This window comes from Symphodus melops, assembly GCF_947650265.1.
Source record: "Symphodus melops genome assembly, chromosome: 1".
Taxonomy (NCBI): domain Eukaryota; kingdom Metazoa; phylum Chordata; class Actinopteri; order Labriformes; family Labridae; genus Symphodus; species Symphodus melops.
The window spans coordinates 28,069,595-28,080,667 of NC_136691.1; the positions used below are offsets into that span (position 1 = coordinate 28,069,595).

The 11,073-nt window shown below is 40.2% G+C and overlaps 1 pseudogene across 1 annotated transcript; it reads right to left on the reverse strand.

Moving 5' to 3' along the window:
• Nucleotides 1-223: 223 nt before the first annotated feature.
• LOC306833525 lies at nt 224-10,284 on the reverse strand (annotated as a pseudogene). Its single transcript has 5 exons — nt 10,083-10,284; nt 9,025-9,290; nt 7,775-7,940; nt 7,451-7,493; nt 224-271 (listed from the first exon to the last, which is right to left on the reverse strand). The product of its transcript is annotated as an uncharacterized misc_RNA (transcript).
• Between the last annotated feature and the right edge of the window lie 789 nt (nt 10,285-11,073).

The window sequence follows — 11,073 nt, forward strand, 5'->3', positions numbered from 1 at the left end:
AAATGCCATTGCACCTTCTGCTGCATTTGCAGCATCCTCTGTTTTCCCGGGTCTGACAAAGAACTGTCAACTTTGCAGAAGAACTCCCACCTCGCACAGCTTTTTTAAATGTTTTTCAGTATCCATGTGAGCTTTGAGATCTCCAGCACCTTTTACTAGACAATGAAACATGTGCGCCAGCTTTGTGGGAAAATGTTTGTGTAGTTCATCTGTGAAGCTGCACTTAATGCTGCTCTGCTGTCTTCTCTGTTGCCACTGTCAGCTCTGTTCCCTGTGAATGTGCACGACGCAAACACAGAGAGGGTAAGCACGAGGAGACCCCAGAGAACGTAAAAAAAAAAAAAAAAAATACTGAGGAGACTGATTTGAGGTACGGTACCACGAAGTGAAGACAATAATCTGGCGCCGGCTGCATGTAGAGAGCCACACCTGTGCACGCACCTGTATTTACCTATTACAACCTATAGTTTAGGTTAAGTATTATTTATTAGTATATTAAGATGTAAATAGTATTTCTTTATTGTCTTGTATCTTCTTTGACACTAGGTTGAGACAGTGATCTGTCAAGCATTCGACTGCTGGTTCACCTTCCTGCTCCTACCTCAAAAGGCCACAAGAAGAGTGCTAAAACCAGCCACTTCCAGGCGATCAGCCATATTGTGAGATATCTGAAGGCAAGCAGTCTTTTGATGTCCTTTAATTATAGCAGTATTTACATTGTACTTATGTTGGAGTTCATTTAGCTTTTAAAGAGCATATTGCAGGTGAAGGATAAAAGTTGGTATTGAAGGATAAAAGTTGCTATTTCATCCTTTTCCTAAATGTTGTTAATATAAATCTGACTCCTCTAAATAATTACCTCAAATCTCTGCGCATTCTTTTGATGGGATGAGAGGAATGACTGGAGGCGTCTCTTTCAGGTTAACAGAGTTTATTAACCCGATGAATCAAGAATAGAAGTTACAGAGTCTCTGGGTTCAACACTACGCGTCCCTGACAACAGACAGATGCTGGATCAGTTCACGAAGTCTGAGCCCCGACTATCTTTCCCTGAACCCTTTTATACACTAGACAGAGAATATCTAACCAAATAATGCATTCAAGAATGTGCGGTTTCCTTCCTCCGATTGGGGCAACTTCCAAATTATGCGTCTTCGGATGAGTGGTTCCCCTTCTCTCATTGGTGCATCAAACTCCCGAATCCTTTCACCTCCTGTAGGGGAAGACACATCCTGCCTGGCCTGTTTCTTATCACAAGAAAGACATCTAGTCTAGTAACCAATTCTTTTTAAGGAGAAGACAATTTAGGTGATTAAGAATCAAGGCTCACTCAACCTATATAAAAGTGGGTGAGTGATTAACTGTTCAGGGCCTTAAACTAAACCTATGTTTCAGTTGGTGAGTGATTCAGTTTAAAGGGCCACATCAAACACGTGTTGGAATGTGCATTCACTCCGACAAGCCCTCTTCACACAAACACCTTACTGAAAAGTATGACAATTTTATTAACACACACAAACCTAGAATAAAACATGATAAAATAACTGGTATAATATAAATGTAAGCGAACATCATTCAAACTGTAAATATCAAACCTTTGCTTTGGACCGGGTGATGAAACTTTATTGCAGTAAACACTTTGATTATAAGCAGAAAAAGGCCTAATATTCTATCACAGGTTAAAGACAAAACTTAACTAATCATAGGAAAATACGTTAACAATACTGTTTTTAAAGAAATTCTGAAATTAATAACCCACAGGGTCTCCTGGAGACGTTTTAGTACGTTTTAGTACGTCTTTGCTTTTTACTTCCGCATTCGGCTGTGACGTAACATAAGGGAGTCCCGCTGAATCCCCGTCTGTTTAACATACAGTAGAAAATCATGGATCCGAGTGTCACTCCCGTCAATAAATAGGAAGAAAATATGTATTCCTTTACATATAATGGTCCACTGGCTTATTATTCTGAACCTTTTAGATGTGATAGAGAGCAGAAACAGGCAGGATTAGAGGAATAACGGCCTCAGGAGAGAAGCTGTGGTGTGAGGAGAGACCCGGAGCAGGCGTCCTGCTGAGTGACAGGTGTCAGCGCGCCATATATGGGCGAGTGCTGTGTTCACATCAGCATATATAAAGTTTGTAATCACATTCAATCAATTAAAAAACTATTTGTAGAAGGTGCAAGTGCCGATCATTCACCTTTACATTGTATGGGAGTTGCTTGTAAAAACGGCAAATCTGTACAACGTATTACAGTGCTGTGCTGTGCGCGCGCGAGAGAGAACCCGATTACACGGCCTGTGCAAATGCAGCACTATATCTTTATTGTTTATTCCTCATGCAGCTCAGTGCTCACGTTGTTATAGAAAATACAGTGTATGCTGCAGGATTCTCCTGACGTGAGTTCACAGCGCACGTAATCCACACAAACATGCACAACAGCGCACACACTCCACAGTTTAATGCGTGCACATATATTAGGCTACTACAAAAAGTTTAAAGTTTTAATGGAATAGAGACCGACAGACGTAAAGCTTGTGTTTCGTTTTGTTTCCAAACTGCGCGTTCCTTCTTTCCCCACTGCGCACACACAAACACACACACACACACACCACAGTTTAATGCGTGCACATATATTAGGCTACTACAAAAAGTTTAAAGTTTTTATGGGATAGAGGACCGACAGAAGTAAAGGTTGTGTTTCGTTTCGTTTCCAAACTGCGCGTTCCGTCTTTCCCCACTGCGCACACACACACACACACACACACACACACACACACACACACACGCTCTCTTGTAACAGAGTTGGATTTATAATAAATCGTATGACTACATATATTAAAACAGACTGTCCGGTGTCTATTACGCTCACACTAGAGAATATAACAGAGGATTCCAGCAGATCAAATCATTAAATGCTGCATATATAATATTTTATGTTAAACAGCCAGAGATTTAAGTCATTAATAAGGAAACGCTTTTGCGCCTGATGCTGAAATATTCAACGTGTCTGTTCGATCGTTTCTGAGGTTGTGGGAATAATTCACCAAAAAACACTTTGAATAATCAAGCCACTTACACTATGCACCCGAATGTGCGCAGCGCAAATTACAAACTATAGCAGGGAGGCGTCCTGTCTGTTCTCACTCACTACCACGTATCATTACACCTCTTTAATCATGTTTTAGCCTGTTTTTTGTGCTTTAATTCTTTTGTGCTGCCTTCTAAATGTTTGTTTGTAAAGTGTTTGATGCTCTCAGTATAAGAGAAGTTCCCCCAGGGGCAATAAAGGCTTCATTCATTCATTCATACACAGACGCATGAAGCCGATCAAAGCAGAGTCAGAGAACGGGAGTCCCTTATGTTACGTCATATGACGCGTTGTTGAAAAAAAAGCACGTTCTAAACGGCTATGCTAAAACAGCCACTTTCTCCTCTAAATTAGAGCACTTATGTGTTGTAGAACATATTAAAAAAATAACCTACTTATTTTACAGCCATTAACAGACTATATAAAATATTAATTAAAAAATTTTTTTAACCTGCAATATGCTCTTTAATGCTTCATGTGACTAATTAAACGATTCAGGGTATCTGGTGGTCAAAGGCTTTCTGTTTTGGATTTTTTAACACAAGACACTTTGTCATGTCTCTGTCTGGTGCAGATTTTAGCCGGTGTTCAGACCTTCCTTGAGAGTTTTAAACTGGGACAGCCGTTTCTTGTGTGTGTTGGTGGACAGAAGAACAAGACCATCCCTCCCTGGCAGCATTCGATGAGCTGTTGAAGGCTCATGTTATCTTCAGTATCAACGACCATGAATCCCTCAACAGCTTTTACACGTTCATCCAGACAACGGTTTTCAACATTGACCTGGGAGCTGCAAAGGAAAGACCAAGAGCAACACTGTTTGTCTTCTGTTTATGTTTCGACACATGTCAATGACAAAAGATGTGTCACCACCTCAGACAACCTGTAAGTACCAACTCAGGTCTCTGCTGACCAGCATCACATGCTAAACGTGTGGCTCTGTTGTAGCACATCATAATGATGATCAAGCTTTCATTGTGACATGGAGTTGACAGTCTTTATTTTAATGACCACTTTAACACATTATTGTGTCGAGGAAAGGGCGGATTCATTTTCTGTTGTTCTATTGATGAGATGATTTATTACAAACCCATAACAAACAGTTTTCTAATGAGATGGATAGATAAACATATGGATTATATTGTCCCACATTGTTATGTTGTTAAGAACTGACTGGCTATTGTTGAATAGTGTTATTGTAAAGTCAATGCATTGTTATAAGTGGTGAAATTGTTTATTATATTTTTCACTTTAACTACAAATATTGGTGCCTTTTTTTTTTATATAAAAAATGTACCAATATTGTACAGTGTGTGGGAAAGAATAGGGAGTGTTAAATTGACTCTCTGCAGTGTTTTAATGATAAAAATTTAAATCTACAAGAGTTAAATATTGATTTAATATTAACATTTGTAGTGTTAATAATAGCAACTCATTTTGAGTGTTAAGAATTTAAAAACATTCTACATGATGTAATATTTTAACACTACACACTAGTGTAATATCAACACTGACCTGTGTTGAGTTTTCACTATATTTAGTGTGGACCAATAAAGGCAATTTTGAAGTGTTAAATTCAACTCTGTTTACATCAAAGATTTCCACAAAGTAAACTACAAAATGCATTTCACACCAATACATGGAAATAATCATTGTCTTTGCATTGTAACAAAGGTTTAGATCAGCCAAATGAGCATGTCTCCACTGACCAAAGTTACTTTTTCAGTGAATATAAAACATAAAAATAGCAAGAAACTGACTCAGTTGACTGCCTGGGCAGAGAATCAAACGTGTTGCTTACGAAATATTGAAGGATGAAAGTTTCAGAGTCAGGATGGAGTCTTATTTATTTTTTTAACGTGAGACAATTTCGAACGGGGAAAAAAAAAAACTAGCGGCACAATGGCCTTAACTGTACATGCATAAAAGTATAATGTAAGTTTGCTTTTAACTTTGGGCAATAAGACAAAAAAGAAACCTAAAGTGACAAAGACAGAAAATGTCTCCTGAAGGCATCGACATGAAATCCTTCGATTGAGAGACGACCAACTCCACCATGGACCCACAGCGGACAAACTTTTACCAACTTGCTCTCACACCCTGAAGTCCTAAAAACTTCCAACACAAAAAGACCCTCAGACAGTAGCCTCAGTTCCGTGTCTTTGATATGAAAACCGTAGAGAAATGTGCCAGAGTCATTATCATGTTGCCTGCTCGCAGAGGCACCTTGGGAACAAGGTTATTCGGAACATTAAGCTCCAGTCAGCACTGGGCTGTGTAGCTCTAATCTCTTCTCTTTGGTAATCACAAGGTGGCAGACTATCGAACACAGATTGCCATGTCAGATAGGATTAAAGGTAGCAGCGCTTGATTGATATGTCTGTTTGATGGATGCTGATGTGACAGGAAGGGTAGGATGACCTTTTGTACAAGAGGAAGTTTCAGACAAACAATCCGTCTGCTTTAAGATGTATTGTTATCAAATGTGTTGTTAAATTGTGCCTTGTGATAGATGGAAATGGCTGCTGTTAGAGTATACTATACCTATGATAGCCACATTTTCACAGTTTCCCTGCCTTACATGACTTTGAAGTAAACTTTGTCCTATACCATACATTCACTCTGTTGAGACATGCTACACAAAATACACATGCATAAAGTGTATCCGCAGTAAATGAGAGATATCTGCACACAAAAAGGCGGCCAAGCTTGGGTGTCAGCACTGGTGGAGGTGAATAGTATAGTGGCCCTGAAGGTCAGCTGTCTAATTATTCCACCTGCATTGAAATACATTTGACCTGCTGCAAATATATATTTTACAAACCGGAACCCGTGCTACTTGTTTGTGATTAGACTGAAATCCTGTCAATGCCTGTTTGTGACCTTTTTTTCTTTCTGTCTCCTGTGTGTGACATTGTCTGATTCTCAACCAGGGGCCCACGGACCCCTAGTGGTCTGTGGTGTAATTGAAAGGGGTCCGTGAAAATTAAACATCTCTTAAAAAAAGGATCCTATGACATTTACATTATGTCCTCAGGTTATGACGCACGCGAGTTACAACGATTCACCTTAAAGAGCGGGATCCTATAAGCCAAGGTATTTTAAAAAATCATTGACTACTTTCCTACACGGTGAGCAGCTTAGGTCGTTGCCTTTCCGTGGGAGTTATTAGTTCATTTTACTGTAAATTACGGCAATTTAGTAGCCAGTAATTTACTGTGAAATTACAATTGAAATAATACTGTAACATTCTGTGAATTTTACTTGTTAACTGTGATTTTACAGTTTTTTACTTGTACAAACATGCTTTGGATCTGCTCAGTAAAAATGAAAACAAAGACAATGGCCATTTTAAAAGTTTAATGCTTTTAAACAAAACAAAAGCACTTAAAGTGTACTTTCAAAACACTTAAAAACATGTTTTTAACATTACACAACCATCCAATTCTGAATTTCTAGAGCCATTCAAAATCCACAATGTCACGGTTGTGGGCAGAAAACAGGGAGGAGGACAAAAGTAAGACAAAACCAAAGTAATTCCAGTGAGCAGGGAGACGAAACAAAAGGCTCAGACCAAAAGGCGAAGCCTGGACTGAGGCCTGAGCTGAGCATTGGGCTGAGGCCTTGGTTGAGGTCTGGGTTGAGGACTAGGCCGAGGCCTGGACCTGGACTGAAGCCTGAGCCGAGGCTTTGTGGAGCCTTCTGGCTCCAAGTAAAGGTCCATCAGAAAGTCCACCAGAGCACGAGAGGATATGCACTCTAAATCTTCCGCTGGGTCCATGTATGGTCGGATCATTCTGTCACGGGTGCGTGACAGAATGATCTATTTAAGATTTATTTAAATAAAAGGCAAAAATAAAATTAAATCCAAAACGTACAAAATTCATAGGGAGCAAAACCAAAGTAATTCCAGTGAGCAGGGAGACGAAACGACAGGCTCAGACCAAAAGACAAACTCCAAACAACAGACAAAACTACCAGAGACAAAGACACCTACAAACTGCACCAACAAAAGACAATGATCCGACAAGAGGGTAAGAACACACAGACTATAGAGACAGTAATCAGACACAGGTGAGACTAATCAGACAGGTGAGGACAATCAGGGTAATCAAGACAGGAGGGAAACACAGAGAGGCAGGGAACCAGACAAGAACACTAGAAGACAAGTACAAAGTAAACCAACACCGACACCACCAAAACCAGATATACAAAATAAAACAGGAAACACTAAAGACTAGACTACAACTTAAAACTCTGGAAACACTTAAGACTGAAACTAAGAAATATAAGGAACTCAAAACTCTGAAATATAACAAACCCAGACCATGACACACAAGTCTTTTCCAGAGACTGCTCACATGCGGGTTGATGCCACTCTCCGGGTTTATTCCCAAGAAGCATCTGTAAACAATAGGCAAAGAAAACAACTTTAAGTTTACACAGATTTATAAATTGCATAATCTTTCCAAGGCATTCAGTGGTGCCCGTTTCCCTTTAGGTAAACCTTCATCGAGGCAAGAAATACGTGTGATACAAGCAAGCAGATCAGCTATGTAAACAAAGACTGAAAAAGACTGAAACACTGAAAAACACTAAAAAAGAAAGAGTTCTCATAGGTTCATAGGTTGTGTGCTCTCCTTACCATGCTATCAAAAGGACACTGTTGAAGAGTGTTACAATACCTTTGGATAAACTCCAGAGTGCATGAACCATCCTCAGGATACTGCAGATGGAAGCTGTAGTAGCTCACAAAAAGTGCAGCTATACCATTTATGAAACCAGCATGTGGGCCTATCATCACTTGCCCGTCAGTGCCCAGCATCCAAGCCCTTGGCTCCATCATGTCACCTGAAATGAAATGCAAAAACTATCTAAGTCAATGCACTCCCCTGGAATGATGGAAAAACAGCAATGTAAAATATCTGAAACCAATAACTGGACACCAGCGAATGGCACTACTATTCATTATCAGACAGATGGATACATGCTACAATATTAGGAAAAAAACACATCAAAACATTGATCTAAACATATAATTGTTAGCTTACAGCTACAAATGTCAATATAAAATTCAGATAAACAGTACCTTGGACAATTAAGCAGGGGGTGCTCGGTAATGCCCCTGTCCTCTGTACATCTGAGGCAGTGTCACACGGCTGTAAAACAAGACATAGCATACACCTATAGTAGCTGTAGCATCCAGTCAATATAAAGAAGGCCAGAACTGGTGATAAATGCCTTTAATGTCCGTCAGTTTCATTCATCAACGTAAGAGCTGAGCAAAAAAACAAACAATTACAAACGTGTTTTAACTGAGCAGCTCATTAATTTCCTTTCTTAACTTGATAGAATTATACATTTGCAATAAACATTTACATAACTGAAATATTTTTTATGTAATTGTACCAACCTTGGTCCCCAATTGACTGATGCCAAAACGCTGTTTTCGTCAATGTTTCTGTACTCTTTAACTCCTTACTCTCTATCAACGTCTTTTTACTCTTCTTCGTTGCCAAAAACTACCGTTGTACCGCACTTCCAGTTAAAGGAAGCCTTCAAAATAAAAGCCCCAAAACTCCACCATAGACAAAAACTAAAAGGAGTCAAATTATTGGCCTTTACAGTAGCAAAGGTTCAACATGGTGCATACGCGATAGTCAACTGGTCTCACTGATTTCGAAGTTAATTATTGAGAACATTATGTGTCAACGTCTGAACGACTGTAATTAAATGTATGCAAGTGTCAAAGATATCATACAGTAGTGCCTAATGCAATCACAACCTGCTTTTTTTTCATCTTTTAAACAACTTACATCAGTCTTAAGCATGATTGCACTCTCTGGCTCTTTGCAGTATGCCATCAGGAGCAGAAGGATACATGCAGCCTTGTCTGAAGCCTCTGGCTCCTAGTTTGCCAGGATTTCCTCGATACCTGGCTGACGGTTAAGTTCCTGGCAGAACTTAATGAGAGTGCTGCCTTTGTTTGTTCAGGACCTCTTGCATCTTATTAAGGATAGAGACACCCGTCAGCAGACCAAAGTGGGAGTGAAGGCCTTTTTGGGAGAAGAGAAAAGGCCATTCCTCCTTAACGTGTGATGGCTGGTGCAGGAACACTGTTAAGGTATCACCGCTGGATTATGTATGTCTTCTCCATCAGAGGTTCAGCTCTTTCTGCCCCGCTCATCCCTTCCTTTATCTCTTCAGAATTTTTTGTCCTTACTTCCAGGACTTCAAGTACTTGAAATAGAATATGTTGTTGCCTCTCCATCTACTCAATATCCCCAATCATCAAGTTCCGAAAGCACACTGAACTCTTTTCCAACACTGCCTGGCAGGCCATGGGATACGGGCTTCCAGGTCAGATGGGAAGGGATGCCAACAGGAATTCGAAAGGCAGTGGCAGATCGAAGAAGACCATCACCAGGGGACAGAAAAGATATGGTGAAGGCAGTGGTGGACCAAATGTTAGTGCATGATCTCAACCCAACCCGAGCAATGTGTTACAACATTGCACGCAGAATTGTAAGGGACTATCCCAAAACTTTTGCTGATGTTGGAAGAGGAGGAGACATCGTTTGGGACGGCTGTTACTCTCTTCTTCAGCAAATGAAAATGAGTGGAATATAAGAACAGAAAAAATACTCCTGCACAACGACGCAGAGGGAGACGGCCCCACACTGCAGCGGCAGAGGGGGCCGGAATAATGCCAAGAGGCCCAGTGGACCAGTATGGATGTGTCAGGTGGTGTCCGGCAGAACTTTGTCCTGGAGAAAGCAACCTTGGATGAAATCAAAAGGTAACATCTACTCAGAGGAAGGGAAAGATGTGCACGATTCTTGCTGAGAGTTTCACAATTTGTAAAAATCTAAATCCTCAAATGGTGCAATGTGACCACCAAAGATAAAAATTAAAATTCTTCAAAAACTTTGTACTGGTATTTAAACTTGTTGTTGCATTTGTTCAACTATCCCATGGAAATAATACATTTACCTTCATTCTTGATGCCATTCAGCAGTTTACGACACTGGATTGATCTAAGGAATTGCTCCACATCCTTCTCTTGCACTAAAGCAAGGTCTTCCCTGTTCTCCACACCAAGCTCTTCAAATCCTTCCAGCAGGGAAGTCAGGGTTTCAACAGAGAGGCCCGGTAAAAATGATAAGACTGCTTCCTTTATGTCTTCATGATTCATAATCTAAAAGACCAGAGTGTCAAACATGACTCAATGACTGCAGTGTACAGCATTCCCTACTTGTCCGTTTGTTATTTAAGGTCTCCATTCGTCTGGGGTTTTTTACCTCAACAGCTTGTCTACAGCCTCTTTGTCCTGTCTGCTTTTGTCACCTGGCTGTTTAAACTGCCTCAGAGAAAGAAAGGTGGAGAGCAATTAGTGACAGGTCGTGAACTTTGTAAACTAGAAGAGGATAGTAGTCAAGCAAATCTTCATGCAGACAGAATCCTCTTGGGCTTATGTCACAATAGATGTCCATATCTCTCAACTTAACAAACGAGTGTTTCTCTGTCACAAAGTGCACAGAATCATGGAGAACAATGACAAGGTTAATTCTCCCAACATAAAGTTCATCATCATTGTTCCCAAGTATAACAAACATCCCTTTTTGTACACAGTGCCTTTCACTGTGACACTGTTGCAAGCCACTGCAGACTGCGACTGAAACTTTTAACTGGCTACAGGTGTGCTAATCCAGTCATTGTCATCGTTCACATAAATCTCTGTGCCCTGTTCTACTTGGATAGGTGGAGAGAAAATGCTGCCTGCTCTCAAATATGCTTGCCGAGGTTGGTGTCTCTCTGCCAGAGTTTTGTAAAGACTTTTGAAGTTGTGTAATTTTCGGGCACACTGCTTAAAAAATCTTGTGTTTGCTTTCAAACCTTAGAGTCCACAGGCGAACAAGTGGGCCAAAGTGTATGATGAGCTCTGGATAGTGGCACAAATAATGGTGCTTGGGTTTTAAGGGAT